At 38.6% G+C, this 27,419-nt stretch overlaps 1 long non-coding RNA gene across 2 annotated transcripts; it reads left to right on the forward strand.

The window, feature by feature from the left end:
* The first annotated feature begins 8,777 nt into the window (after positions 1-8,777).
* LOC308192734 lies at positions 8,778-24,835 on the forward strand. 2 transcript variants are annotated; one of them, XR_013949059.1, is made up of 4 exons: positions 8,778-9,751; positions 11,580-11,752; positions 12,140-12,221; positions 24,350-24,835. It is a non-coding gene; the product is annotated as an uncharacterized lncRNA (long non-coding RNA). The 2 variants fall into 2 exon arrangements; XR_013949060.1 differs by lacking the exon at positions 24,350-24,835 and adding an exon at positions 14,543-14,819.
* Positions 24,836-27,419: the final 2,584 nt, after the last annotated feature.

The following is a 27,419-nucleotide window of genomic DNA, read 5'->3' on the forward strand; positions in this document are numbered from 1 at the left end:
AGTTGCTTAAGAGCTGTCTCTCAAACACATACTAGGGAATTATCACTGAAAAGTGTAATGCTGGAAAATGTCCGTGGGGCTGCTGCTGGTGGCCTGACCCTGCCCAATGGTGATGTAGAAAAAAAAGACAGTCTTGCTGAAAACAAACAAACAAACAAAACCCCACAAAATAAACAAACAACAACAAAAACAAGAAAACAAAAACAGATAATACAAGTGATTGTAAGACAATGAAGAACAATTTGGTCTGCTTGATAAATTAATTAAGCCCATTTAAACAGCATCTTTAATATAATCTCAAGAATAGTTGAAAATAAAAAATAAGGGTATTGACACTGTCTATAAAATGTGATATTGTATCCTAAAACATAATATCTCTGAAATAGATTTGAAACCATGTTAACTGTGATGCTGTGGCAAAATATGAAGTATTGAGTTATTGGGTATAAAACTGGAGTACTCAACAGGAAAGGAGAAATGATTTTCAGCCTCACTATATATGAAGCTGTATTAGATTCTGCAAATATTTCTGCAGTCCCCCCAAAATTTAAAAAAAAGAAAAAAGAGCATGCCAGAAACTGTAGACTTGAAATTGTAACCAGACAAATTAACAGGAAAATAAAGTGCACACATTTATCAGTGCAGAAAATAATCCTGGGAATTAATTTTATTTTAGAAATTATGTCTAACCCAGGATGTTTTTTTGTAAGATAGATGTTAGTTCTGCATTGAAGATTGAGTGGTTCTTTCATGTTTCTGAATAAGAATTAATAAATACAACTCAAAAGAAAAAATAACTCAACTTGGGATCTATAAAATATAAGACTCTTAATCTGGGCTTTATGAGCCTAGTTCCAAGAATCTGAATCATACATTTGCCACCTCAGTCCTTTGATCTATATCAGTACTAGGAAATTAAACGCCCTGGTATTGAGGGCCCACCTCTACACTATTAAACTCTTTTAGATGCTAAAACAGCATGACCACATTAACAACAATGATTAGGAAGGATCACTAATACCGTGAAATATTGGGGAAAGTACTAGTTGACACACAGCAATCTATACTAGAGCCCATTCTTCCCATTTAACCGCATAAATGAACTGGAATATAAACTCCCATGCTCAGGAGCATTCTTTGTCACTGCTAAATTTTCTAGGATAAATACAGTGTTACAGACTTGAGAGACTCTAAATGCTGAATTGTTCATCAAGAACATTCACCAAAGCGAGGTCTAGTATAATCCTGTTATTAAGGTTAGTGACCAACTCATTTGTCAATTGTGATTAAAATGGAACAGATCCTTCAGATTTCATGAGCAACTCTTTCCTCTCACTATGTAAAAAGCATGTGCAGAATGTGTCCAGGAGACTGAAGTTTTCCAAACATTTAGCAGAAGAACATGACCTCATTTCAGAAAGCTAATCAAGCTTAGGTATAAACTAGGTGAGAAACTGCTCATTCTAATATAGCTCTGGGTAAGTCTGAAAATAAATATGGCCAGCTAAGGCACTCAAAGGAAGTGTATGAAGGGAGCTGTATTAAGTTTGTGTCTCCTTATAATGTGGTTTCCAACGAGAGGCTACTGGGGGGCTGGGGAGACAACGTTAGACTTTGTAGAGTTCTGCTAAAGTCAGAAATCAGCAGTTTGGTGAAAAAGGCCATGTACACCACCTGGCCTTCTGGAGGAAGCTGTATGTTGTCCAGGTCCTTAGGAAGGAAAAATAGGTTCAGGAAAGGAAGCAAAGTAATGTGAATCGTAAGGAGTGTGTATAGGGGACAGCCTTTTGAGCCTCAGAGCTTCCCCAGGACACAGCATTTTTACTGGGAAACAGTGTTTATGGTCTTCCAAATCAGGATGTACCCCATGTAGATATACTTCTACAGCTGTACTCCATATGTAAGCGTACAAGTGTGGGTGGGTAGTTCACAGACAGCAGACCTGGCTGAATTACTCCTAGGCAACAGCATGGCAGTAGTACAGAAACCCCAAGTAGAGCCTCCTCCACTCACCTGAAAGGCACCTGAGGTATCACAAGACCCCTGATCCTTGCTCATACAACATGACTTGCAATGACAAAGGCACTAATGGGGATTAAAATGTTTTGTCTGATGTATTTCTTTCACAGAGACATCTGAAGAGGAGGTCTAGTCACAAGAAGGTGACCTGAGGAACTATGCAGAGACAGGCTGGGTTGTCAGTCACTGGTCAGCTACCTAAAAAAGGCTTACGAAGGGCCAGAAGGCCCTGATAAAGCCCTCTGGAAGTGCAACAATACTCAAGAGAAGTGGCAAAGGGTTAGTTGTCAGTCCTGATGGTCTTTGCAGACAAAAGAGGCTGAACCAAGATGTGTGAGGACAAGAAGATTCTTCTGGAAACCTTTGCTTTTGGAAGGGCTGGGTGCAGAAACTCCAGGAGCTCCTGAATCCCTCAGGGAGATTCAAGACCTCTCAAAACTACCAGTTTTATTCTGCTCATCTTGACAAGGGTGAGAAAATGATATGGACAAATACGAGTTCACTCCCACTTCTCCCCACCACCACTACCATTTTCCGGTGCATGGTATTTGCCCTTTTGTTTTCTTAGACTGTTAGACTACCCTGATATCTATACATAACCCCTGAATCTTCTTTTTTTTCTCCCCCTCCTTTTCCCATAAATCACCTTCCATTTAGCAATGGCTTAATAAATAAAAACTGTAATTCATAAGGATTTTGTTAGTGGCTTTTCATTTCAGGCAATAGCAATGCCTGGTGAAGGTGGGAGATGTAGCTGTGTGGTTGAGGGGTTCAGAGGCTGACATGGGTAGGTGGGAGTGAAAAATAAGCAAAAGGATAGGGTCAGCCAAGCGGGCAAAAGCTGTATGTATGAGGAAAGTAAAGGAAAATGAACAATTTGACCTATTTGGGGTGGCTTGTTTTTAACTACTGCTGTAATGTAGCAGACTTGGTGGACTGCAGCTATTGGGCTTGTGAGGATTCTGACCGAACTGGCAAGCAGGACGTGCCATGCTGTCACCTGCTAGAGGGAGCTCCCAGCTGGTCCCAGGTGCTCCTACTGGGACAGAGAAGGATACTCCACTGGTCGTGTGTGTGTGTGTGTGTGTGTGTGTGTGTGTGTGTGTCTGTCTTTGTGTGTGTGTGTGTGTCTGTGTCTGTGTGTACCCAAAAATGGCAAAAAAATGGGTTTAATGTGCCTGATAGTATAACACAATGGAGTTTCATTTAGAGAACATAGAGTACAAAACTTTTATATCATGATGACGTGTAGTGCAGTGTGCAAGAAAGATGTGTGGATGGAGTATCACAGAATCACAGAATGTTTGCGCATGGAAGGAATCTCTGCAGGTCATCTGGTCCAAGCAGGGCCACCTAAAGCAGGTTGCCCAGTACCATGTCCAGACAGCTTTTGAATATCCCCAACGAGGGAGATTCCACAATCTCTGGACAACCTGTGCCAGTGTTCATTCATAAAGAAGTGTTTCCTGATGATAAGATGGGAGCTTCTGTGATTCTGTTTGTGCCCACTGCCTTCTGTCCTGTCACTGGGCATCACTGAAAATAACCTGTCTCTAACCTCCTTGCACCCTCTTTTCAGTTATTTTATAGACATTGATAAGATTCACCCTAAGCCTTCTTATCTTCATGCTGAAGAGTTCCAGCTCTCTCAGCCTCTTATCATAGAATGGCTCAGGTTGGAAGGGACCTTAAAAATCACCCAGTTCCAACCCCCCTGCCACAGGCAGGGATGCCACCCACAAGATCAGGTTGCTCAGGGCCTCATCTAACCTGGTCTTGAACACCTCCAGGGATGGAGCATCCACAACCTCTCTTTGCAACCTGTTCCAGTGCGTCACCACCCTCGGAGTGAAGAATTTCTTCCTTTTATCTAATCTAGACCTAAGGAATTTCCTCCTAACCTCTAATCAAAATCTCCTCTCTTTTAGTTTAAAACCATTTTGCCTTGTCCTGTCATTATCTGATCGAGCAAAGAGTCACTCTTCTCATAGGAGAGATGCTCCAGGCTCTTCATCATCTTCATGGCCCTTTGTTGGACTCTGTCTAGAATGTCCATGTCTCCTTTGTACTAAGGAGCCCAGAACTGAACACAGCACTCCAGATGGAGTGGCCTCACCAGTAGAAGGGAAGGGTCACCTCTTTTGACCTCTTGGCAATACTTTGCCTAATGCAGCCCAGGATACCATTACCCTTTTTGCACCAAGGGCACACTGCTGGCTCACATGTTGGTGATTTTTGTCTTTCCCATTTCTACTTTCTTTGAAGTCTAAAGTATAGGGAGAAAATGAAAGCCCTACATTTCCCAAGTAGCTCAGTATTGTGTATTCTCAGTCAGATTTACTTTAGGTTTACCATCTCTACTCTTTTTTTTTTTTTTTCCCACATCAATAACCTGCTCAGTTTAAGTGACATTCACTTATTAACCTTAATTTAAATACAGTATTAAGTGTGTGCACTCCTCAGCTCTTGCTCTCCGTTATATACACATACACACGTGCACATTTACTTTGCATTTTCTTTAGTTAAAAATTCCAAACACTGTTCCTTCTTCTGAATTCATAGTTCATGGTAGCTGGAAAACATATATGTTGGTGAGGAAATAAAGCATATTCTTTTGCAACCCTAGAAAAAATCCAGTATAAAGTAGATAATTTTTTTCTAGTCTCAACAATATTTTTGTTTTTAATAAATTGCATTTAATGATCACTTGTTCTGTCCTAAATTATTAATCTGAAGTTATCCTTGGAGTAGGTCCATCAGACACTGCTGACTCATGTTGACCCTGCTGCCAGCCAATATCACCAGATCCCTTTCTGATGATCTGATCTCCAGCCACTTGTATCCCAGTCTGCATCTGTGTCCAGCATTACTCTATCCCAGATGCAGAACCCACCATTTACCTTTGTTGAACTTCATGCCATTGATGATTGCCCTGTGCCTCACTGTATCTACATTTCTCTGCAAGGCCTTTCATCCCTTCAGGGAGTCAAAAACAGCTCCCAGTTTGGCATCGTCAGAAAACTTGCTGAGGATGCGCTCCAGTCCTGCATCTAGAACTTTGTTTAAAATGTTGAACAGGACTGGCCCTAGAACTGAGCCCTGGGGAGCACAGCTAGTTACATGTGTGATATGTTCCAGAGCGTTACTAAAACCATTACTAAAAGTAAAACCAAAAGGTTTCATCCATATGAATAAATAAAGCAGTACCAAAGAGCAGATAACAAAATTCAATTCTGAACCTAAGAGGACAAAACACACAGATATATATCAGGATCTTCAGAATTCTTTTCAAGAATATTAACCCAATGCTAACACAAACCCACCTGTAAAATAGGGGTTATTCAAAGTAAAAATACTTCAAAAAACTTTACATTGTTCAAAAAAATTTCAGGTCTCTATTTGTAGTGTCCGTCCCCCCCCCTTTTTTTTTTCCAAAAAAATATATTAAATGTCTGTTGAATTCATTGCTTCATTTCTCATAGATCTTTTGCAAATGCTATTTTTATATTCAAAAGCAAAGATGATTTTAAAGGTCATGTAAAACTGAACCATTAATCAACCCAAACGTGGAAATGTCTAATATTTAGCACAACTGCTGTGTTTGCTTTTAGTTTTTCCATAGTTAGCAACACTAATAAACTGGTATCGCAGACCACATTTTCACAAAATACTGCATTTCTGAAGGACACAAACTACCAAAAGTACTGTACAAATTTTTGCAACATATACTAGTCTCCATGGACAATATAGAAAACCTTTTCAATTGTAGAAATCTTTAGAGCACAGCTCTCTTTACGCTCCCTTTAATTTTAATTATTTTTACTCACACTCCATAAGTTTCAATTTCTGGTTCTTTCAGTTCTTCATGTGCTCTCTGCTTTGTTATATAGACTCTACATAAAGTTACTAAATTTGGTAGCTTAAGTATTTCACCATTAGATTTATTCTAACTTTATTTCAGTAATAAGGAATAAATCTTCATTCAATTATGGGGGAGATTTAAAAGAAAGGGGATATTGTAAAATGTATTATATACTTCCAGCTTTCTATTTTTAAGATAACTGGCTAAGCCAGTGTAAATCTTACACTTAGTTTTAAGAATACTTTTTTTTTTTTTTTTTTTTTTCTCACAAGGCATTTTTTTAAGCCTTTTCTTCAAACCTCATTTTCTGTTACTAGCAACAGGATTGTAACTAGTTGTCATTCTAAGCCAAGCCAGTCAGTTCTGACAGGACACAAGAAATCCTCAATAATTATAAGCCTGTCAGCTTCCTTGCCAGTTCAAGCAGTACTTTTTAAGGACTTTCTGACTATATCTAAAGTTAATCCTTTCTCTTCTTCTGTGTGGTACACATTCATTTATTTTTATGTTGCATTTTGAGATATGCCTTGCAATGTAGAAATATCAAACAATTTGTAGAAATATCAGACAACTTGATTTACTACTGACAGGCATTCTTTGCAGTTTATGACTAAAGCAAGATTTTTTTTCCTTACATTAATCACAAGATTTATATGCCAATATCGTGAGAATGACCCACAAGCTTGTTTTTCACTTTCAAAACACTCAGTGATCTATCCTCAAAAGGACTGGTTTCAAAGTGGGTAAATTTTACCTTTTGAGGTGTTTTGAAAATATTGTAGAATTGAAAACAATAACTTGTTTTCAGGAGAAATAATAATAGGTTTAGAAAGGGTGGATTTTAAAATTAACATGCTTAATTAGCAATGTTTTCCTTTAAATGTGAGTGCCATCTACTATTTTGTGTCCACATAACCTAACACAGAGTACTTGTATACGCAACTTGTATTTCGGTTTTAAGATTTGGTTTCCTAAGAACAAAAGGCGAGAACTTATCTTTTAAACAATGCAAATAATACATATATATATATTATTTTGATAGACACAATGTCAAAGCCCTATTTGGATTTTGATGCAATACTTAAAAATGACTATGTAGGCATAACAACAGAATTGTTGCATCCCATATAGTTTGTCAGAATCTACAAGCACAGAAATATGTGTCTTTGCAGATTTCAGGTGGCTTTAGTAGGCTTCATCAACAGAATCACTAATATCTTTTCCATTGTTCTACAGCACATATAAAACACACAGGACAGTCAATCAAATATTTACACCTATTTCAAGCAAAATATACACTATCCCAAAATAGAAAACCAAGAAGAATCAAGCCTCAGATTTTCACCTGGGACTGTGTTTGTAATAGTTTCCTCTCATAAAATTTCTTCCTGCATTTTTTTCTTTGTTTCTTCTATATATAGCTGATACTTAAATATCCAGTTATGTCTCAATCAAAGAACTATTATGGAATATTAATTATGAAATTGCTTAATGTAAAATATTCTCTCACTTAAGCTTAAGGATTCATGAACTTTTCTAACATAACATTTGGTGTGTTTTTGTTCTTATTGTTAGTTTTTTCTCCCTACTATTTAGTTTCCCACTGAGTTTAGAAGAAGATCTTTAAAACATGGTGAAGCTAGAAAAATGGACCCATGTGAACATAATGAGGTTCAACGAGTCCAAGTGCAAGGTGCTGCACATGGGTCAGGGCAAAGACACGAGGACAGACTGGGAGAAGAACTCATGGAGAGCAGCCCTGCAGAGAAGGACTTGGGGGTTCTGGTGGATAAAAGCTCAACATGAGCCAGCAGTGTGTGCTTGCAGCCCAGAAGGCCGACTGCACCGTGGGCTGCATCAACAGAGGGGTGGCCAGCCCCTCTGTTGAGGGGAGAGGGAGGTGATTGTGCCCCTCTGCTCTGCCCTGGTGAGGCCCCACTTGGAGTGCTACGTCCAGGTCTGGGGCCACCAGCACAAGAAGGATGTGGAGCTGTTAGAGTGGGTCCAGAGGAGGGCCACAAAGATGATCAGAGGGCTGGAGCACCTCTCCTGTGAAGAAAGGCTGAGAGAGCTGGGGGTGCTCAGCCTGAAGAAGAGAAGGTTTCAGGATGAACTCATTGCAGCTTAAAGGGGGCTTATAAAAACTTGGAGAGCAACTTTTTGCAGATAATGATAAGATAATGGGGGATAATGATAAGACAAAGCTAAAAGAGGGGAGATTCAGATTAGTTATTAGGAAGACATTCTTTACTGTGAGGGTGGTGAGGCACTGGCACAGGTTGCCCAGAGAAGCTGTGGATCCTGGAGGTGTTCAAGGCCAGGCTGGACGGGGTCCTGGGCAACCTGATCTAGTGGGTGGCATCCCTGATCATGGCAGGGGGGTTGGAATCATAGACTCATAGAATGGTATGCATTGGAAGGGACCAACTACACAATGGTTGGAACTAGATGATATTTAAGGTCCCTTCCAACCCAAGCTGTACTATGATGTGATATGATTCTGTTTTTATAACCATGAGGCCACGTGGTTATGAGAGCAGAAGTAAATGCTATTAAAGTTTGTGTTTCACTTCCTTTTAACATAATGTGTTGGTCTGAGAAGTTTATTCTAGCCTAATATTAGGAAGCATAATTTATTCCAGCTGTAACAACAATCTATGTGACGCAACATAGACAGTTATTTTGTAATATTTTGTAATCATTTTATAAGCTTGGGCTAGCTGTATGCAAAATTTCAGTTTTCCAAAAGAATTCCCCCAAAACATTGGAAAGTTGTTGTTATATACAACCAACAAAGAAAACACCTCTGACATATCCTCAATGAATCCCCTTTTTTTCTTGGACTTTTTGGGGGGTTTATCATTACATAATATTACTTAAGTGGTTTTGAAGGAAATTCTTGTGTTTCTGGGGTGAGGAAGTGTTAAGATTGGAAAGTCTTTGCAACAGCTGTGTTTGTGAAAGTGGTAATGGTGCATGTCTTTGTGAACATTTAAATGTGCTGACAGTCCTTTCATTACTGAAAGTGTAATTTAAGACCTAATGGAAATATCAAACTCTGTTGCTGTATCTGTCAATGTGTCAGCATCAGAAGCAGTCTTGCCTTATTCTCCTTGTACTGCAGGAGTACAATTTGAACTTATGGTTACAGGTGGGTGAACACTGTCTCTAAGTCCCATCATTCTGACTCCTGAATAGTATTCAAGCCCTTACTTTTGAAACAGAAGCAGTCGAAGCCATGGACTTAAATGCTTTGCAAACACAATGCCTGTAGGTGTAAGGTCTTGCTAACAAAAAATTAGCTTTCCTGCCTACATGTGTGGACATTTCTGTTTTGTGTGGGTTTTTTTGTACAAAAAAAAAAAAAAAAATCCTGTCTAAATAACAATGTTGATGTGATCTAAACATATCAAGCAAATTCTCTGTCATCACCAAGAACCTTCATGTAAATTTATATTATGTTGGAGACTGGTCTTTATAAAGAAATAGATTAAGCCAAATTTAAGCCAAGCGTATGTAACTCTACTGCTTTCTTTTTTCTTTTTCTTTTTTTTTTTTTTCCTTAAAAATTGCAATGCATATTCATCTAAAAATTTGGAACTATACAGGTGGGATAACATCACAAATGTTCACACTTAATATAATTGCTTTAAGGTGTGTTGCTGAAAAGCATACAAAAACGTGGAAACAACTTAATTACAAAAAGCTGCACATGCAGCTGGGAGGGGACACAGCTAGGACCACTGACCCCAGCTGGCCAAAGAGGTATCCCACGACATATATGTCATGCTGAAAAATAAAACTGGGGGCAGTTGGCTGGGGGTGGGCTTGCCATTGCTTGGAGACTGGCTGGACATCAGTCAACTGATGGTGAGCATTTTTGTTGTACATCACTCATGTACACTTTGTTTTCTTTTCTTTGTTTTTATTCTTTATTTCTTATCAAACTGTCCTTATCTCAAACCATTCAGTTTTCTACCTTTTACTCTTCTGATTCTCTTCCCCCTGCATCTATCTGGGGAAGGAGGGTGAGGAGTAAATGAGCAGCTGTGTGATGGTTACCAGGGTTAAACCACAGCACTCAGTTACGGACTCTGGAATGCTTCCCATTCCCTGACACTGTCAGAGGGGCATGCTCTGGTGACATACTGACTGCAAAATCATGGTGTCCTTTAGAAAATGTTCCAGTGCTAGGCTGCATTATGAAAAGTATCACCAACAGTTTGAGGGAGACGCTCCTTCCCCACTACTCATCACTTATGAAACAGTTCTGGAGTTACGGTACACGTTTTGGATTCCTCATTACAAGAGAGACTTACTGGAGAGAATCCAGCTAAGGTCCACAAAGGTAACGAAGGGGCTGGAGCGTATCTCATACAAGGACATCAAGGAGATGCTGAGAGAGCTGAGGTTGTTTAGCCTGGAGGAAAGAAGTTTTAGGGGAAATCTTATCAGTGCATTTATAAAAAAGACAGAGGACTGTTCTCAGTGGCACCTAGTGGTTCGAACAATGAGCACAAATTGGTGACTGAATACAAGAGCAAGTTGCCTGGAGAGGTTATGGAGTGGTCTTTGGAAATGTTCAAAACATGACTGGATGTGGTCCTGGGGAACCTACTATAGCTGCCCCTGTCTTGAGCGGGGGTTTGGACTAGATGAAATTTGGACCAGAAATTCTTTTCGACTTCAACCATTGTGTGAGTCTGTGATTCTGTGATACTTTAGATGTCACTGTCTGGGCAGGGAGCAGGGATGGAAGGCACTCTGAAGAACCACATCTTCCCCTCAATGTATCTACAGGCTTGCATTGCTCCAATAGATATCTGCAGTTAATTACTGTGGAACCTAGCACCCACAGAACTACTTTTTAGAGTTTTATAGCGTATACATAATTTTGAAAAAAAATCTGCCCAAGATAGATGTCCTCATCCATCCGTATTAGTTCACTTATATATTTATTAATTCTGTTACAGATACAGGATCAGTGGCCTGGTTGTGCTGGAAGCTGTTGCATACTAATTATGCTATGCTATATTTGGAAGAAAATATGCACACATATATTTCTATATCTTCTTCTAACTGACATCTCAAATTAGAAATAACACTCTTTTCAGACTCTCAGTAGCCGGGACAATACAGAATGGTTATATAATAACCAAGAGACAGTTATAGGGAATGAAAAGTATGAAACTGTTTATTATTATTATTATTTTTATTTATTCATTACATACTGCTTCCTTCTAAATGTTTACTGTGAGCTCAGGGTATTTTTTTATACCACATGATAGTCCTTGGTCTTTTGATTTAATGGTTCACATCATTTATCGATCTTCACTGCTTCTGGTACCGACAGTACAATAAAACTGTCTGTTTCATCTGGTTAATACTGCTAATTTCTCCCCATTCCCTCCCCCCAACAGAAACACATCTGGGACATTGCACAGGCTTTAAATGAAGTGGTTGTTACCATGCTCACAGGGAAATAATTGAAGTAAATAAAATTAATTAGAATGCTTGTTGCCTGGAATGCATTCAGTAAAGAGCACCAAATCTGGTGAAGGGACTAGAAAACAAGGAGCAACTCAGGAAACAGGAATTATTTAGTCTTGAGAAAAGGAGGCTCAATGGAGACCTCATCACTCTCTACAACTACCTCTAAGGAGGTTGTAGTAAGGTGGGTGTTAGTCTCTTCTCTCAGGTGACAAATGATGGGACATGAGGAAATGGCCCTAAGTTGCACCAGGGAAGGTTTAGATCAAGGAGAACTTCTTCATGGAAACTGTGTTTAGGCATTGGAATGGGCTCCTAAAGGGAAATGGTGGAGTCCCCATTAGGGGACGTCATACATCCCTCATCATACATTTAAAGAAGGTAATATGCATGAAGGTTAAAGTTTTGTCTTCATTTTTTTTTTCTATTAATTTCTCAAGTCTTTTCAAGTAAAGGAAAAACATACAAACATACCAACAACAACAACAACAAAACAGGTGCTACAAGACTGAAAAAATTCCTCAAACTATCATAATAATCTATGGGAAATACGTATTGAGCAAGGACAAACTTCAGTACTGTTTTTCTTTTCTTTTTTTTTTAGAAAGAATGCTAAAAATACTAACAACTTTTTTTTTTTTTTTTTTTTTTTTTTTTTCCCTAAGTTTACCCCAGTAAACTCTAAGGTTAATTTCTGAAAATGTAGATATATTGCAATGTATGACACTTTTATTCTTCCCAGTAGTCAAAATGTGTTTACTACTGCAGGTATGAGAATTTCAAAAGTCAGATGGGAACAGACTAATTTAAGCCACAGAAGTTATGACAACAGTGTTCCAAGCAAGTAAAGGTAATTTTAAGTTCCTTCACCAAAAACAAGCAAACAAAAAAACACTTTGTTTTTATTACTGTGTTTTAGATTGATAAGAGAATACATGAGATTGAATAGATTTGTATACCACATACCATCCAACATATGTCTATATCAACAGTAAGACAGGAAATAATTCATTCTATGAGAAGACAGATGTTGGAGAAAGGTAGAATGAAGTGTTTGCTGAAGGCGTCTATCCGTAAGTGCTTTACACAGAGCAGTGAAGCAAGATCAGATGACCAGTTTTCATAAAACTAAAATTAAATGAGAGGAATCCAGGCCTCTGGATTCCTAATTTATAACACTTTATAATGTTATTATAATAACATTAATACTAATTTATAACACTTTAAAAAATAACTCTTTAAAAGTGACAGTCTTGGGTTTATGTAGCAAGGTTTTGGTAGCAGGGGAGCTGCAGGAGTGGCCTCTGTGAGCAGAGCCCAGCAGCTGCCCCAGGTCAGATCAGAGCCAGCTCCAGCCGGCTCCAAAGGGGACCTGCTGCTGGCCAGAGCCGAGCCAAGGAGCGACACTGGGTGGGCCTCTGGGAGAGCACACTGAAGAAAGGGAAAAAGCTGCTGTGCAACTGCAGCTGGGAGAGGAGTGAAAAATGACAGAGAAGCAGCCCTGCAGCCCCCAAGGTCAGTGCAGAAGGAGGGCAGGAGGTGCTCCAGGAGCTGGAGCAGAAGTTCCCTTGTGGCCTGTGGAGAGGCCCCTGGTGGAGCAGGCTGTCCCCCTGCAGCCCATGGGTCCCACACGGAGCAGATCTCCACGCTGCAGCCCATGGAGGAGCCCCAGGTGGAGCAGGTGGATGTGGCCTGGAGGAGGCTGCGGCCCATGGAGAGCCCCCGCAGGAGCAGGCCCCGGGCCGGAGCTGCAGCCCGTGGAGAGGAGCCCACGCAGGAGCAGGGGGTCTGGGGGGAGCTGCCGCCCGTGGGGGACCCGTGCTGGAGCAGTTTGCTCCTGGGGGATGGACCCCGTGGCACGGAGCCATGTGGGAGCAGTTCCTGAAGAGCTGCTGCTTGTGGGCAGCCCCTGCAGGATCAGTTCAGGAAGGATGGAATCCCATGGGAGGGATGCCTCCCTATGTTGAGTCAGTTTTACCCGTTATCATAATTGTTAAGTGATCTCCCTGTCCTTATCTCAACCCTTGAGCCCTTTCCATCACATTTTCTCCTCTTTTTTTTTTTTTTCTTTTTCTTTTTTCTTTGAGGAGGGAGAGTGAGAGAGCAGTTTTGGTGGAGTTTAGCTGCCCAGCAGGGTACAACCGTCACAGACACCAATATTTGACATGCCAAAATGTGGGATATTTTGACACATCAAGATGTCTTTCATATTTTTTTTTTGTATGATTTTATAAACAGAAATGTTTGGGATGCTGCATTATATACACAAGTCTGACAGGTTCAGGATGGTGTGTGTGACTGACAGTCAGCCTGATGTATTCTGGCACGAGTTACTTAGGCACGTTGTACGTAGTTGCTCTGTGTGAGGGCTGTTTACCTTGGGCTTTTGAACATCTAGCTGCATGTTTATAACAGCTGCTCAGAGCAGGAGCTCTAAATGTTTGAAAATCCCAGGAAAATGAGTAAAGGTATTTTCTCTCTTTTGGAATATAGTTTTTGGATGTGAGAAAAGGATATGAAATCTAGACTTAACACAATTCTAATTTACCTTTGGTGCTGGGGGCTTGTTTGGGTTTCATGTTTCGTGCACTTTCCTTCAGGGTTTATGCATAAGCACGATGTGTTAGCACAGAGATTAGTGACATAAAAACTTTCAACTAGGACAGCTGAAATGCTAGGTTCTGCAGTAAAGTGGATGCAATATCAACAGTGACATGGAAAAAAAGAACTTTTAAATTGAAATGAGTCCCTTCATCTTCTATTGCTTTCTTTTTCATTTAAACATAATATCTTTACTCAAATAGGATACAGCCAGAGGAAAAGCAGTTCATTTTCCTGACTGAAAAGAAAACTGTTCCAAATATTTGACATGATGATAACAAAAATGGTTGGCATCAAAACTTTCTTGTGTATAGCCAGTTACCATAGAAGAGTGTTTCCGTGTCTGGAGAAGACTTTGCTAGACAGCAATGAGTTTTTGAATAATTGGAAGCTAGCTACTGGGGTATGCAAAAGTAAATACTTGTAGTAGTGTAAAGAGATGATCCACACTTCCATGGGTGCATTCACACAGCAAATCAGTGTTAAAATGTTACTTTTGCCAGAATAATGTCTTCCATATAACTTGCACTAATTATACAATACTTTTTTTCTTCTTTATTCCTTCAACAGGTAATAAGTGTATTAGCTCACTGCTGATGAAAAATCAGAAGGTTTCTCAGATGACCACTGTATTTTTAGAATATTTTATCTTCAGGAATATGTGCAGTGATTAGCCTCATCCTTTCTGTTTAGCACTTCCCTGTGCTCCTGTTGTAATAATCTCTAACTTTAGTATTATTAAAGTCTTCTTTCTTGACATACAATCTACTCTTAAGACAATTACTTCTAAGTCGAAAGTGTAAAGTCTTAAGAGCAGAGGACCAAACCTTAGGCTCCCTTTACTCCAATAAATACCTCAAACACCTATAATAGTGTTATGTTTTCTGTAAGTGCTTTTCCTGCTTTTAGCTGCTGCCCCATCTTGGTCACTAGCAATTACAGGTATTGAACTTTACTGCTAGATAGTTGCAGACTCAAAAAGAGAAAAGGCTCATACACAGCCTGTTTTCTTCTTATTCTCCTTCCACAAGGTCATTATAAAGGCAGGCTCTTCCTGCTCTACTTGACAAGAAAATATCTCTTTATATATATATATATATATATGTCCATATGTATTTGTATATGTGGAGGAGGCAGGAAAAGAGGATTTTTTTTCTATATGTTTCTAACAATAACCAGAAGATTTGTCACCTCAGGCCTTCAAACAAAAAAACTCTGATTTCTAGTTGAGAGTTATTATTAACAGACCAGGGCATTCCCCACAGTGTCTGAGGCACAAAGACTAGGGAAGCATTTGAGTTTTCTTACTTCATCAAAGGAAAGAAACAAATACTCACAGAAAGGCATTCAAAACCTGTGTCTGGCATTGAAGAGTTAATCAAATTAAGCCTGTTTCTTCTTACTATACTGAGTAAAGGCCTTTGCAGTAAAGAATTGGTAAGAACAAGTTTTAGATGATCAGTGGTTTAATGCATCTCTTTCCTCCTTCTTTTTGCAACTCTGTGAATTGCTAAGCAAACAGCTTGTTTATAGGACAGGTTCCTGATTCTCCTTTCATTACCTTCTTAACACTCAAAATTCATTCTAAGATATGTTTGTTACAAAGAAAACAAACAAACAAAACAACTACTCTTTTCTCCACAATATCTTTTACCTGAATAATGCTGAGATATTCTGACCTACCTGTACGTTCTTCAGATTTAATTTCAATCTTTGTATGTAAAGACCATAAGTTAATATTATAGAACTATATACACAGAAATATGTAGAGAGAAGTTTCCCGTGTCTGCTATTCTATCTGCCAGCCCTTTGCAGATGCCTTGGGCACCTTAGGACATCTCAAATGGTAGTGATATGGTGCTAAGTTTAGACAAATAAATTAAGTCCCTGGCACATATAATGACACCTTCCATAGACAGTTCCGTACTCAATCTAGCTACACTACATGTAAAATAAAATTCAGATACTTTCTCACAAGGAATACATATAAAAGTGGACAGTTTAATTTGTAATGTAGGCGCACATCAGCAATGATTTCTAGAAATGTTTGTTTTATCACAGAACTTAACATGCATTTGTCCAAAAGGATTCAACTAAATCTTCTTTCAGTTTAGATACAACTTCTTTGCCCGTGCGTGGCAGGATTTCCAGTATACCATCGGTCAATGTTGCCAAGGCTTTTCTCCCCTACCATTGAATCTCTGAGTGATGTTTTTTGCTGTTACCTTGTTTGCTTTTACATGTTGTTTACATGTAATTTATGTTTAATTAGAAAGTACCTCATAATTCAACCCAATAACAAAGAGGGAATCAGAAATGCTGCCCATGAATACTGCTTCTTCTGATTTTTGTCTTGCATTTTACATGGACTGTTGGAGCTATACACTGTGACTTATTCAGTCAAGTAGCTTTGAGTGTTTTGAGAGTGAAAAAGGCTATAAAATTCCTAAACATAAGAATTTTATAATCATAGAATCATAGAATGGTTTGGGTTGGAAGATATCTTAAAGACCATCTAGTTCCAACCCCCCACTAGACCAGGTTGCTCAAAGCCCTATCCAACCTGGCCTTAAACACTTCCAGGGATGGGAAATCCACAACTTCTCTGGGCAACCTGTTCCAGTGCCTTACCACCTTCAGACTAAAGAATTTCTTCCTTATATCTAATACAAATTTTCCCTGTTTTAGTTTAAAGCCATTACTTTTTCTCCTGTCACCACGCTCCCCAGTAAAAGAGTCCCTTTTCTGCTTTCTTGTAGGCCCCCCTTTAGGTAGTGGAAGGCCTCTGTAAGGTCTCCCTGGAGCCTTCTCTTCTCCAGGCTAAACAACCCCAACTCCCTCAGCCTGTCTTCATAGGAGAGGTGCTCCAGCCCTTTGATCATTCATGTGGCCCTCCTCTGGATTTGCTCAAGTAGGTCTATGTCCTTCCTATGCTGGGGACCTCAGCCATTACCCCTTGTCCTATCACTACATGCCCTTGTAAAAAGTCCCCTGCAGCTTTCTTGTGGGCCCCCTTTAGGTACTGGAAAGCTGCTGTAAAGTCACTCCAGAGCCTTCTCTTCTCCAGGCCAAACACCCCCAACTTTTTTCAGCTCTTTCCATAGGAGAGGTGTTCCAGTCTTTTGATCATCCTCATGGCCTTCCTCTGGACTCACTCCAACAGGTCTATGGCCTTATGTTGGGGGCCTCAGAGCTGAATACAGTACTCCAGATGGGATCTTACAAGAGTGGAGTAGAGAGGAAGAGTCACCTTCCTCAACCTGTGGGTCCCATTTCTTTTGATGCAGCCTAGTATATGGTTGGCTTTCTGGGCTGCAAGTGCACATTGCTTGTTTATGTCAGTTTTTCATCAACTAACACACCCAAGTCCTTCTCCTCAGGGCTACTTTCAACCCATTCTCCACCCAGCCTGTATTTGTGCTTGGGATTGCCCTGGCCCAGATACAGAACCTTGCACTTGGCCTTTGTGAACTTCATGAGGTTTACATGGGCCCACCTCTCAAGCCTGTCAAGATCCCTTTGAATGGCATCCTTTCCCTCCAGTGTGTTGACCACACCACACAGCTTGGTGTCATCTGCAAACTTGCTGAGGGTGTGCTCAATCCTACTGTCCGTGTCACTGACAAGAAGTTAAATAGCACCAGTTCCAGTACAGACCTTTGAGAAATACCACTCGTCACTGGTCTCCACCTGGAAATTGAGGCATTGACCGCAAATCTTTGAGTGTGACCATCCAGCCAATTTTTTTATACACTGAGTGGTCTATCCATCAAATCTTGTACCTCCGGTTTAGAGACAAGATTGTCATGCAGGACAATGTCAAATGATTTGCTATAAACTCTGAAGTTCTGATGTTTAATAGTAAGACCTTGCAGAAATTTCCTTCACCTTCACAGCCCAGTGGAGCAGCTCTTTCCTCTTCCTTCTCAATACTTCTGCTAATTGCATGATGGTTAAAGAGAAAAGAAAGCAAATTTGTCTTTGTGCTTTTCAGTTTACTTCTACTCAATTTGAAGAAGAGCAGGCATCTTTTGCAAATGGTAAAGTGGTACTGGGAACTGCTTTCCCTCCAAGCTACTGGCTTCTTGCTCTATCAAAAATTCAGTCCTTTGACTAGTAAGTATTCATTCTGCTTTTTGTTGGTCTTATCTTTCCCTACAAGTCTCAGTGAACTATGCTCACTGTCTGCCTCTGCATATTATCATTTGTGGTATAGGAGATGTTTTCAGTCCACACCAGTGACGTCTTGATGGTTTGTTCTTGTTTTTGGTAGTATCTTATTTCTGCACCTGAAGTAGTCTTGCACCATAACTTTAGTGACTAATATCTCCTCAGACTGGTAAGTTTGATCACACTTTTTTTGTTGTTGATGTTCATCAGAAGAATCATTACAAAGCTATATATAGGCACCAAAATCAAAGGAGGCAGTTTTCTGGAGTTGTGGACAAGTATCTGCAGTTGTCACTGATGTTGGAAACGCTTACAAAAAGAGGTTTTGCTCAACAGCTGATAAGGAAGTGGTTGTTGTGTCACACAGTCTGAATTTTTTACCATTGGTACAGAACAACCTACCAGTTTGCACAGCTAGTAAAAATGGCACATCTGTTCTGTTTCTTACAAATCACAACAAACTGTGTTTTAGAGACACCATCCTGATACAAGGACAGGAGAAAGGTAGGCTCCAGGTACAGAATGTTGATCAATAGCATGAATAAAGCTCACAAACTGACCTGAGCAAAACACCAAATAAAACCCATGGCCAGACACTATATTTGGGACTAAAGCAATCTGGGACAGTCATCTGGCTAAGTGCCTGTAGAATATTAACCAAAATGAACACTAAAAATATCAGCAAATGTAATTCTGAATGTCTTTGCTTTTCTATCTGAATGAAGATAAATCAACTTAAGCACGGGAGTAATCAATGCTCCTTGTTCATCTGGACAGCAGAATTATTTCTATTTAAAATGCATACCAGTGAAACTAGATACTTTACTTTTTATCTGGTATTGAAGACAGAAGACCATGTGCCCTAGATAAATTGGGATTTTATGTTTGACACAGAAAAAAAAGGAAATTATTCACCAAAAAAAGAGTATAATTTAAAGATTTGGGTTACAGCTACAGCTACAGTTTAAGTAAGATAGACAAAATAACCTAATATTTCTTCTTTTGGTTTAGATTGTTCCATGACTATGCATTAATATGAAAGCCTCTAGACTGACATTTTAGGAACTAAATTATTCCTTTGCTCTCAGAATTGGTAGCACAAGATTGCAGACTTTGTTCTGTCATAACATCACAGTCCTGCCTAACAAGAAATGGGGCAGGATCTGTTGAGTGACATCCTCATGTGACATTGAGGATGTAAAATGCAAAAACTGCACTTTTGATCAAAAAGGATACCTAACGATAAGAGATTAAGAAAGCGCATTTGTCCAAACTGGCATCTTACTATCTCTCCCTCTCTTCCTCTTTTAATGGCCAGTTTCTCCTTAGACATCTGCTGTTTCCATGTGATTTGTTTCCATAAAACAATCCCTTGAAAGCATCAGAACAAGTTGATCAAAATTTTAAAATGGTAATGAAAATACTTACAGCTACAGCAGCCTGAAGAAGATGTTGAATAATGGCTAGCAGATAAAATCTTTGACAGTTTCAGAGTTAATGTCCTTGTTTATACAATAAGCATATCAAAATTAATCATTTTTCACTGTCTACACTAGATATTAAAATTCTCTGATGATTCTTCTTAATCTTAAAGTTTGTAACAAGAACAGAAAATGACATGAATCAATTTTCAGGAGAATGAGTGCTACTAACGATAGGGATATGTCTTGTCAGTGTAAAAACAAAGGCAAAATTTGTGTCCTTGATTTCTAGTACTATAAATAAATTGAATGCACAGAAGGGAGTAAGTCAGACCTTACCTCTATTGAAGTTAATATAATTTTGTGCTGAATAAATAAATCAGATTATTACCTAAAATATTTTTCTGCACTATTTCATAATTAGTTTAAAATCATACTTTGATTCTTTTTACTGTGCTGAAGATTAAAAAAAGGAAAGGGCCAAGTAAGAGGACTAAATATTCTGGCCAATTAGGAATTAAGGGAGCAAGAAGGGAATTAAGGGAGCAAGGAAAGGGCCAATTAAAAGGACTAAATATTCTGGCCAGTTAGGAATTAAGGGAGCAAAATGCACTATCTTCCATTTCTGTTTCCTTCTTAATATTGGTAAATCTGCTATAGTTTGAAGGTGCAATACTTTATGGTAAAGGTCTTATGAAATGGTCATAAGCAAAACTGTGAGAAAACATAGACATGATCATTCACCGTCGAGGGTGGAGAGACCTTGTAGAGAGAGCTTGACAAATTAGTTGGATGGGCAATCACCAACTTCATGAAATTTGACAAGAGCAAGTACCAGATTCTACACCTGGGACAGAGCAAGCCTGAATATGTATGTACAGGATGGGGGATGAGAGGCTGGAGAGCAGCCTCATTGAAAGGGATCTGAGGTTTCTGGTCAACAGCAAGTTGAATAAGTTTAAGTGAACTGTGTGTCCTGGCAGCCAAAAGGGCCAATCATATCCTGGGGTGTATCAAGCACAGCATTCCTAGCTGGCTGAGGAAAGTGATTGTCCCGCTGTACTCTGTGCTGGTGCAGCCTCACCTCAAGCACTGTGTGCAGTTTTGGCACTACAGTATAAGAAGGGTATAAAACTATTAAAGAGAGTTTAGAGAGTGTCCAAAGGAGGGCTACAAAGATGGTGAAGGGTCTAGAGGACAAGATATATGAGGGGTGGCTGAAGTCACTTTGATTGCTCAACCTAAAGAAAAATAGACTGAGGGGAGGCCTCATGGCAGCCTGCAGCTTCCCCATGAGGGGAGCGGGGCTGGGGGGCAGGCGCTGAGCTCTGCTCTCTCGGGACAGCGACAGGACCCAAGGGAACGGCATGGAGCTGGGACAGGGGAGGGTCAGGCTGGGTGTTAGGAAAAGGTTCTTCAACAAGAGTGTGGCTGGGCACTGGGACAGGCTCTCCAGAGAAATAGCAATGACACTAGGCCTGCTGAAGTTCAAGAAGCAAGTTGATAGCCTGCCATATAGAAATAATTTCCTTGTATTCTTGAGAGGAAACTGAGAATCCTTTAGTTACATCTTACTGTTCTCTTTAAATCTCAAACTTCGCATCTAGCTCTGCTACCACTGAAGTCTTCTTGAGGCTTCAAGACAGTATTCTTGAGAATGGTGAGCAGCTGGGAAGGTTCATCAGGTACCTGTGCTGATTCTGTCACTAGTTACCATTGCAGAATACTATTGCCCTAGAGCTGAGAGCAGAATGCATGGAGGTTATAAAATTGCACAGATTAGACTGCCAAAAATCACTTTCCTTTTTTTCTTTCTTTCTTTTTTTTTTTTTAATTTTAGATATGCCGCAGTAAAAAGGTAGTCAAAGTTAAGATAAAATGGACAGCAGTAAGAAAATCAAGACTATTTTAACTGTAGCACTGAGAAGGAAGATTTCTGTACAAGGAATGAAATCAAATGAATGTCCAGAACTTACTGCTCTTGTATTAAAGGAATGAAATCAATACTGGGAACAATGGGTGGAGACCAGACAGTGATTATCTACATGTATTAGTGAGCAGAATCTCACTGCCTTGGGAATGTGAGTTTATAATTCAATGTCTAGGTTACTGACACTCCTAAATAAGATTTATTTCTTGTCAATTTTAAATAAATAAATAAATAAATACAATGGGGAAAACAAAACAACAAAAGGAGAAAGGGAGAAAGTGACAATAAGAACAGATTAGCTAACTTTTTTTTTTATTATTATCCTGACCATAAATCCCTGAATAATTTAAAGAGTATCCAGTAAAATATCCTGTAAAAAGGCCCAATATATATATATTTTTTTCTGTTGTAATATATTTTATCAGGAATTAAAATGGTCATTACAGTCATTTGCAAAAGCAAAAGAAATCTCATCATTAGCTGAGCTGCTGAGCAAATGGTCCATATTAAGTGGTTCAATTCACAAGTTGCTTGGGGATGACAAAGTAGTAGGAAGTGATGAAGTAGTCATCAGGCTGGGTAGTCAAATCAGGAGAAAAATGATTAGTGGTATGTTTTGGAAGCAAACTGATACTATCAATATTCCTTTACAAATGGACCTTAAATGCAACAGCACTTTCATATTAAAATATATGGTAAGAACCTTATGAACAGTATTCTCACTGTCTATGTGTGAGATACAATGTTTATTCAGTTTTATATTCTGACTGTGACTTTCTGTGGGAACAGAAAATTGCAACAAATGGAAGAGGGGCTTCCTGTGTTCTTGAACACCTTGAAAATAATGCACTCAGAACATTAAATGTAATTCCCAAAGGGATGTAAGCATATGGTCTGGTTAAGTTATAAAAGATTAATGAATGAGACAGAAACAATAATCCAAGACTTTCTGATGAACTCGAGTATTTGAGGTGCTAATTAGCCATTGGTTTTCACCTTAGTTTGTAAGGCCAGAAAGAATCCCACTAAAGATGAGTACACCGAATGTACTGCCACTGCCACAGTCTTCCCCAATCAGTGCCTTACCTGGTTCAACATGAAGTCCAAGTAATGACCTTATTCCTAGAAACCTCAGGATTTTCTTCCAGCTTTTCTTCTAAAAGGAAGAGGAATGTTATATTACCTAAGCATCTGTTTTCTTGGTCATTCTCCTGACTTTGTCCTCTCATCATTCATAATCACACTCTAATTAATATTTTCATCCTCTATCTTTCAAGGTTCCTTAACTTCAGTTCTTGAAGGTATCTGGTTGTGATGGTATATCAGAGCATATTGGAATGCTGGAATAAAATAAAAAAATATGGAATTGTCCAGAGGAGGAACAATACATATTTCTGTAATCAAAAGAAAAACAATAATAAACTTTTCAATATATATTTTCTCCTGAAAAGAAAGTGCCTGGAAATGCTGAGGCAATAAATTTAGCTAGAAGTGGAAGAATTAGGAAGGAATAGACTTTGTCTCATGAAGATGTTGAAGAAAAATAGATACTAATGATATATAGCAAATGTTGGAAGAGGTTTTGAAATAGGATTTTTTTTTTCTTTTTAAATTTTTATCCCCAAATGATTTTTTGGTGAAGGACATATGTGACTGCTTGAGTTAGCATCTTCGATGAATTTCATCCTCAAAACAAATACATCTTCAGATAAAACCTCTGTATACTGAAAATAATGAAGGTGATGGCAAAAGCAAGAACTTATGACAAGAGCCTTTAGGTAGCCTGGTCATTATCTATTTCAAATGCATTCCTCATTCCTCTGGGGGGAGGCGGGGGGGAGAAGAGAGGGATTAATTGCTATTGACTATTGACATTAGACAAGTTTATATACTCTTATAGCTCAAGGGGAAAAAAAAAAAGTGTGAACAGTGATCCAGAATCTAATAAACAAATCAGTTGTTATTGAAAGTATATAACCAACCACCACAGCTACTAGTGTAAGTATGTGTAATTCTATAACATTAGAATTAATTAAAATAGTTCTGAATTTGGCTCAAAGATCATTTTTATGTCAAGGTTGAAAAACACTTCACATCCCTTAATGAGAAAATGTAGAATAGGTAAATATCTTTTAATTTAGATTTTGTTTTCCAAGCTCTCACTCATAGTAAAAACACCAGTATGACAGAATTGCTTAGGGTTAGGGCTGGTGCCAGAGAATTGTGCCTTATGCATATTATTGCTAATCCACCTTTTCCATAGTTAAAGATTTGAAATTCATCTAATGCAGACAAGTTGAACTTATTCCCTGAGCAAAGTGTTTCTGTAACAGGCAACTGCATAAAGTTGCTGCCACAGCACTGATTACTTGCCAAAGGATCATAACGTGGTTGGTAGGTAAGCAGGGCAGTGGCACCGGGAGATCCTATCAAAGAGAATTTCTGTAACACAGAGCTACCCCAATGGGAAGTGATATGAGACACCTTTCTTGATGTATTTCTTGGTATTTTCTTATTGTTTTGGGTAAGCTTGAGGGATTTAAAATCAAATGCTGTTCCATGTAACACAGTGAGAATTTGGCAGCTTGGTTTTGAATTTTAAAGCTATCTCACTTCAAGAGAACTGATTTTGAAATTTGCCTAGGTACTTAGAGATTTTCAAAAGAGCCTGGGTACTTAAATTCCATTTGGTGTCCATAGAAATTAAATTAATCTCTTTGAACATTTTTTAAATCGCGTTATCCCAGCTATAGCATAGTTGAACATGTAAGGTTCTTGAATTTCTTCAGCCAAGTAAGAAGCCTGCAATGGATATACCCTGAAATTGTAACCCACAACTTGATTTGCGTGTTATAGGAAGCACTATAGCAGGAGCCACCTGAAACAAAGGAAGACAGGCCCCACAAGCAGCTATACAAATGCAGCAGCAACTCAATCTGAACGGAATTTTGTGCCCAGTGACTCCAGACAACATGCTGCCTCTCCTGTCCTGCAGGATGACTATAACAGGCTGGGATAGAGTTAACTTTCCTCATAACTGCCTATATGGTGCTATGTTTTGCATTTGTGACAAAAACAGTGTTGATAATACCTGGATACTTCAGCTGTTGCTGAAGCTGTGATTACACAGCATCAAAACCTTCTGTTTCTCACACTGCTTGCTCAGCAAGTAAGCTGGGAGTGTACAAGAAGATGAGAGGGGACACAACCAGCACAGCTGACCCCAGCTGACCAAAGGGATATTCCATACTGTATAACATTCTGCTTAGCAATAAACACCTTTTTAATAGTACTTTTAAGTTATCTCCAGGTAAGTGCTGAAAATAAGTTGTGAAGTAAATAGACTTGTGTTGTGGTTTAACCCGGCTGGCAGCTAAACACCACACAGCCGTTCGCTCACCCTCCCCCCTCCCTCTATGGGATGGGGGAGAGAAACGGGAAAGTGAAGCCGGTGAGTTGAGATAAAGACAGTTTATTAAGACAGGAATATAAGGAATATAAGGAATATAATAATAACAATAATAATAATAATAGTGATAATGATAATAGTATTAACAATAATAATGTGTAAGAAAACAAGTGATGCACAATGCAATTGCTCACCACCCGCTGACCGATGCCCAGCCTATTCCCGAGCAGCTGGCCCCCCCACCCCGGCCAGCCACCCCTATATATTGTTTAGCATGACGTCAGATGGTATGGAATACCCCTTTGGCCAGTTTGGGTCAGCTGTCCTGGGTCTGTCCCCTCCCAGCTCCTGCTGCACCCCCAGCCTGCTCGCTGGCAGGACAGAGCAAGAAGCCGAAAAGTCCTTGGCCTGGTGTAAACACTGCTCTGCAACAATTAAAACATCAGCATGTTATCAGCGCTCTTCTCATCCTAATCCAAAACGTAGCACCCTACCAGCTACTATGAGCTACTTAACTCTGTCCTAACTGGAACCAGGACAACTTGGAACATCAAATATTATTCTATGAGCAGACCAGACCACATCACTATTGACCTTCAAGGTCAAAGCTATGTCAGTTATGAGGATTTAACATAGAATTGTGCTTTCACTGAGACTTGGCAGATCTGATGTCTATTCTCTCATGAAAATGAGTATACATTTTCTACATGATTTTCTAATAACTTGCATAGTATCATCTATTTCTTGTACACTTTACAATAAAATGGGAAAAGAAAAATTAAGGAAAGCAAAAACCGATCAACCAACCAAAATGCACAATGTCTAAATGATCAAATTATGCTTTCAGTGTTTTATTCTCTCTCTGTACAAAAATGTTTTTTATATCTTGTTGAAACTGCTGATGATAGAGCTCTTTTATGAGAAAAATAATTTCTATGCTGCAAAATACATTCCTTTTTTCAAGTCTTTTGAAATCTGAAGAAAGACACTGTTATAAATGAAAGTTGAAAGTTAGGGAAATTCAGTTCCACTGAAGACTATTCACAGCAGAAAAATTTATTTATCTATATATATATATATGTAGGGTGACAATTTAATTGCTCTGTATGAATGAGGTATATCTATTTCCTTTCTTGAGGGAATTTTTCAATGGTTTAAGTGATCAGAAAACAAGAAAACATTTTATTATAGTGAGATTTTAGTGAAAAGAACAATTCATATGCAAACCGAATAGTTTAGGAAATGTCTAATTAGTTGAATACCTAAAGTATGAACCAGTTAACAGCCCAGAACATGTTTAATTGTCTATTTCATATTATACACAATTACAATGCCAATTAGTTATGGATAATTTAACAATGGTTGCTACCATATGTAACATTTCAAATTAGATGTTGCAGATACAGTTATTGTGGTTCATCAGAACATCCTATTTTATATATTTATTTTTCAATACATTGTAAATAACTATTTTCTAAATCTTCTTCTGCACTTCTCTGATTTTAATTAGATTTTTTTTTCTCTCAAGAAAACAAACAGGTACTCTTCACTGTTTGATTTAAATTATATGGAAATTTCTATCTTAAATGATTTTGTGATATAGTTTTGAAGTGTGAAATGGAAGAAAAAGTAAATGCAGTGTTTATCAGATATTGTTAATGGAGGAGAGAATATCCAAATGTGGAATGAAGAGAGCTCAAAAGCAACAACACAGGACAGGAAAAGAAAGGGGAAAATGTACTTTAAAACATGAAATGGTAGGGAAATTATCTTTTGACTTAGGCTTATTGAGGTTTTCTGGGTGTGTAGATTTTTGTACATAATGCTAAACACAAGATATTGAAAAACGTTGTCTAGACTTTTTATTGACAGAATTAAGATTTCTCTTAATCTGTATTTATCTCCAAAACTTTTTCCATGACTCTACAAAAATAACACATCTTTTTCAGACACCTTTTTTTTTAAAAAAAAAAAAAATAGCTATTTTATTTTGCTTCATTTTATAGTCAATTTCATAATCATCCCAGAATGCCTAGAATGCAAAAAAAAAATAAAAATAAAAAAAAATAAAAAGGGAAAATGTTATAGCTTTTTGGTGAACACATTTCAAGCTTGTCTTCACTTGATTGAGGACTGTCTGACCAGCAAAAGTTCATTGGGTATCCTATTAGGGATTATGAGTATATTACTATTATACTAACTCATTAGCCCAAGCTGTCAGCTGTGAGCATTAGCCACTAAATAATTGCTTTGTACAGTTAAATTGCGTGTATCCACTTTGTTTGCAGGATCTCTTTCCTAGTGGTAAAAGTAGCTGAAAAAAGTGATCTAGAGATAGAGGATTAAAATACTTTTAGCCTTTAGCCATAGATTGATAAAAATATTTTATATAAACTATTGATGATGCTGTTCTAATTATTTTGAGCATACCTATTTTAACTGCAATCAATAACCTATGCAGATTTGTATGAAATAACAAATTCTTTTTTTTTGTCTATGAAGAACTTTCAATCAATT

This window comes from Anser brachyrhynchus, assembly GCF_964034855.1.
Source record: "Anser brachyrhynchus genome assembly, chromosome: 3".
In the NCBI taxonomy this organism is placed as follows: domain Eukaryota; kingdom Metazoa; phylum Chordata; class Aves; order Anseriformes; family Anatidae; genus Anser; species Anser brachyrhynchus.